This window comes from Vigna umbellata, chromosome 1, assembly GCF_029865625.1.
Source record: "Vigna umbellata cultivar VRB3 chromosome 1, Vumbellata_1.0, whole genome shotgun sequence".
Taxonomy (NCBI): Eukaryota; Viridiplantae; Streptophyta; class Magnoliopsida; order Fabales; family Fabaceae; genus Vigna; species Vigna umbellata.
The window spans coordinates 95,708,037-95,713,429 of NC_142165.1; the positions used below are offsets into that span (position 1 = coordinate 95,708,037).

Here is a 5,393-nt window from a genome sequence, read left to right on the forward strand (position 1 = left end):
CCAATATATCAGTAAACAATTTCTTTTCGAATGTATTTAAGAAAAGGGACATTTCACAAAAAATAAAAACAAATTGGACAGATTTTTCAAAATTAGTAACAAAAAAGATCATACGTAAAGAAAGAGAGCATTTTCATGGATTCTACTATTGGTGATCCAGAACTTTGACCAACTTAAAGGATAGAACACAAAAATATGTTTGATACTCTTTTTTTTCGTTTAATATCTTTTTTCATCACATTACAGATCATGTTTAATACTCGTTTTTTTTGTTATCTATTTCTTTATCTTCCTGTACCTTTTTTCTTTCAACACCGTACATCTTATTCTAATTTTAAAGTAGATAAATAATAATACTGTCTGTCTTTATTATAAAAAAGAAGAGCGCTGAAAATGATACAGTGAGAATAAAATAAAATAAAATTTTGGCTGAGTACGGAGTCGGCGTTTCCCGCTGCACATTGTCCTCGCGACAGCGCATCAACAACGCGCTTTCAAACTTTAGGATCTTCTCATTCATGTCTCAACCTACTACTACTTTATGTCCCACTCCTTTTTCCAGTTTTAGTACTCTTCAACAACGGAAGCAAAAACCATGCCTGTACTATTGAAAGAAGAGGCAAAAAGAGAACAGAAAAAGTTTCACAGAAATGCCTCACATCAAAACCAAATGCTTCATGGCCAATGAGGACGAATTCTCACACGTCACAACCATGGAAGCAAACACACACATATTATGGTAGACCTACCAAAACACACGGAGACACATGGTCTCAGAACAAAGTAGCCCTACTTAATTAATTTACATCAACTTTCCGAGTTATATTCCATTGTATATTATTTTAATTAATTACTTAATATATATAGATGGATCAAAAGTTCCACAGATTTTCTCCAGCATAATTTTCGGTCCTGTAATCAGAGGGCGAGCTCATTCTGGGAGGGGTTAGCAACATTCCCTCGGCCATGTCGACCAACAAACTCGGCATAGAGAATATGGCTTCCTCGTCAAGAAACTCAGTTTCATACGAAGGACCAACAACATTATGGTAACCGTAACCATAACCCTCTGTGTTATCAGACTGGGCTACTGCATTAACGTTGTTGTGGCTGGCTTCGGGCTTCATGAGTTCTGCTGCAGCAATGGCTGCGGAACGGATGTCCTCAGGGGATTTGGACGCGGGAACTGGATACCTGCCAACTGAGTCCGGGAAGTTGAGAACCGCTTCGCCGCCTTTGAGGGCTAACGCCGCCACGTCGTAGGCGGCGGCGGCCATCTCCGGAGTGAGGAACGTACCCAACCATATGCGGTTGGTCTTACGTGGCTCACGGATTTCAGTGACCCACTTTCCTCCGCGGCAACGGATTCCGTGGTACAAGGGATGTCTCTTTGATGAAGATGAGGATGAAGCCATATCGGGAGGTGTTATTTGGAAAGAAAGGAAGGGTTTTGGCACGTGGGGTAATGAGAGGACTAGGCAAAAGAAGCGGGGTAGGTATATTTGTTAGAGAAATTTATAGGGTCAACTATGAGTGTGGTATTTATATATAGAATGATATCCATATAATAAGACAGGTTGGTGGTATTATGTGTTTTAAGATGCATGCATGGCTACCTTGTTTCTCCTCTAGCTTTGTTTAAATACATGGAGAAAGGAAGATGGGATTGTGGAGTAAGGTCGAGACATTGTAGTAAGCAAAAGTGAAACCGTGGGAATTTCGCGGACTAACTGAGTGAGTAGTGCTGATTTAGTTTTGTTGGTACGTTAAAAGGGTGTCTCATAGCTGGGCTCCATTGGTTAAGGTTTTGGAGAAAAGATAGTGGAAATTAAATATTATTGAGTAAACTGAGATTGATTACGACAAGCGGAGACAACTTCACTTGACAACTCACTAACAGGAAATGTGATTTTTTGTGGTGTTTATAGAAGAGAAATGGTGTAGCTGATGCGCACCAAACACTGGATAGCCTCAGCTAGTTTTTAATTTCATCAAGACCTTAACGTCACATCTTCATTTCCTTTTCCCAAATTCTCATTCGGCTGTATGCAGGTATTCATTCACTATTCTAATATTAAATCTATATATATATATATATATATATATATATATATATATATATATATATATATATATATATATATATATATATACACACACACACACATATAATAACACCTGATTTAGGATTTAGTAAGTTTACATAGATTCCAACATGTCGTGTGACATGACATTTACATAACATTTAGGTGTTACTTTGTAGTTTAAACATACTTAACCATAAATCTTTTCAAATATAATTTAAGTTTTTACAAAAATTCTTATTTTTCATATTTTATTTAGTCATTAATTATACTGGATGAAATCTTTTTCGGGTTTCTTTTTTTTCACATATATTAAGAATATTCAGAATATGTAATATTTTCTTCTCCCTTCTCATCACGTACCTTTAAAATTGTTATTAGAAGTTTGTTGGGTTCTTTTTTATGTGTTTACCAAAGTCACATAGATTAATACTAGATCCATCAATTTTATATCTCCTTGTATGGTTTAGTCCTAACTCATGTAAATTGAAGTCAAAAAAATTTACGAGAACCAAAAAGTCTCTCTAGAAGTGTTTCATCCTGCACTTCCAACCATTTCATCATTCACCCCTAATTTTCATAAATATCTTTTAATTAATAGAAAGGGGTGATTCTGTTCGAGTTTGGTTTCAAGGTCAGCATTTTACTCAGGTGGTAAGGGTTTGTCCCGCAGAAATGACTGATCTTGATGGGTGTGGTGGGGTTCTCACCGGCGTACGAGGCGGTCACCTCCAGAGATAGAGGATAGGGAGGGAGAGGAAGGGAGAGAAGTTGGGCAGTAAGATGCATGGAAGGATTGACTCGTTATAGAAAAAAGCAAAAATGATCTGGCACACCGTTAGCCACTTAAGACAAAAATTAACGTCGTTGATAATGAAGGACTAAAAATTATAGTTTTCTTGAGGAGAAGGATCAAAGTGAAGCAAAGTTTGAAAGAGGGACGAAACCCAAAAACGCTTGATAGTTGAGGGACGAAAAACATATTTAATCCAAAAGAATAACTAAATATTTTTAAATTATACAAAATTAAAAAACTATAAAACAAATAAAACATTAATAAATTCAAAACAAAAAAATTTAATCAAAATATAATTAATTAATTAGAATAAGATTTGTGTGAGAAGAAATGAAAGAACTATACATGGAGAAAACAAAAGAAAAATGAAAGGGGAGAGAGAAATGAGAAATGAGCATGTAGGGAAAACAAGAAAGTTGTTTTAATATTAAGAAAGAATCTTTTACCAGATTCTTTTCAATTTTTAAAAATTTATTAACATTTTAATTGTAGGATATAATAGAAATTAAAAAAAAATTGAAGGTGCTGACTAAACCCTTTAAAAGTGATGAAATGTCCTTCTCGTAGAAAAAGTTCACATAACCAAAATATGGTTATTTCACCCTGCACCTCGAGTGATTTCATCTTGCACCTCCAATTTCTAAAATATAACCTTACATTTTTTTATCGGATTTCGAAATCTGATGAAGAAAATGAAAAATCATTCATCAGATTTCAAAAACCAATTAAGAAAATAAAAAATATTTCATCGGATTTTAAAATATGATGAAGAAAAATCCTTCATCAGATTTTGATATCCGATGAAGCACAAAAATTGGAGTGTAGGGGTTTTTGAATTGCAAGGACAATTTTGCAGTTAAAAACAATTGGAGGTGTAGGATGAAATGATTAGAGGTTGCAGGGTGAAACAACCTCAAAATATCTACAAAAGCCTATGGACTAGGGCCAATCCATGAGTCGTTTTTTTTAGAAAAAAAAAATTATTTTAAATTCAACAAAAAATATAATTAATTCTTAATTTGTTGCAAATCTAGATGTTTTTAATTCATCAAATGACTATATACAAACATTTTAATTAGATTAAATAAACTTTGTAAAAATATTAATAAGCTTGATTGCTTGCTTATATACGAAAATTATTCAACAAGATAATATGTTGAAATTCTTGACTATAACCAAACATATTTAATTTTTTGACTGACTAAATATATTTTTTAAGTATATAAGATAGTTATTTGATTTTATTGTAAAAAACTTTATGTATATTTCTCATATATATATATATATATATATATATATATATATATATATTATTACTTCTCCTATAAGCATATTTATTAAGTAATTTCTTACCTTCTAATGAATTTTTACCAAAATTAATAATAAATTATTTACAACATTAAGTGGTTTATGATGTATCATTCACTAGTGCAGTTAAGGGAAATGACACCGGTTATTTTCGCTTATAGGCACCGGTTCTGCAATCGAGGTATATACATGCGAGGTAAAAAGGGATAAGCTTTTTGCCTCGGTTCTGAATCGAGTAAAAAAGGGGTAGGTTTTCGCCTTGGTTCCTTCTGAACCGAGGCAGTATCTTAGACTCTACTGCCTCGGTTGGGACCTTAATTGAGGCAGTAGAGTATTTTTTTTAACATTCGGTTTCGCCAGCTTTTTCGCTTCTCATGAGACCGATTGGTTGTGACCTGCGTCCACCTTTTCCGCCTCTCGCGAGACCGATCGGTAGTGACTTGCGTCCATAGTCTAGGTTGCTTTTTCGCTTGCACTATCGAGAAGCTTGATAACAAGTGCCCACCAATCTTCAACACTCCATTCTCACATCGGACCACCACCCAACAACCTTGCCACCTTTACCGGACCACCACAGGCCACCACTCAAAGTCTTCTTCTCCAACTGGCGCAACCATCAACAACCCTCATGGACCAGAACAACGTGAACGGATCCTCAAAAAGAAATTCCCCAAACTCAAAACCCTAAGCTTCTCAATCTGAACTTTAACCCCAATATCGCAACAATACCGGGCCAACAAGAATAGTAGCACCAATGGCGAATGAAGAACGATCCCAACCACGGCAGTGGTACACTTGGCACTGGCGAAGGCAGTAGTGGTGCAGCCTAGAGAGCAATGCAGGCAACCTAAAAAGAAATGAAGGTGGATGCTTCGTTCACGAAATTCAGTAGCGAGATGGAAGCACCGGCGAAGGCAGCAACGACGACACCAATGACACGACAACAACGGAGGTTGCAGCAATGAACGCCGGTGGCGACGACCCACGACAACGGAGCGACAAAGGTACAAGGTTACAAGAACCGTGAGATATAAGCGAGTCCTCGCGAGGGAGGAGCGAAGGAGGCGGTTCGACAACGGCCACGGAGGCGGGACGAGAACAACGAGGGAGGCGCGACGAACGCGGAGGGGGAGGCGTGAGCAATGGGCAGTGCTGGAGAATAGTGTTTTGCTTAGAGGAAAAAGAAAGATTGCATGAAGATAACT

At 36.5% G+C, this 5,393-nt stretch overlaps 1 pseudogene; it reads right to left on the minus strand.

The window, feature by feature from the left end:
• Nucleotides 1-367: 367 nt before the first annotated feature.
• LOC148206904 (ethylene-responsive transcription factor ERF027 pseudogene) lies at nucleotides 368-1,633 on the minus strand (annotated as a pseudogene).
• Between the last annotated feature and the right edge of the window lie 3,760 nt (nucleotides 1,634-5,393).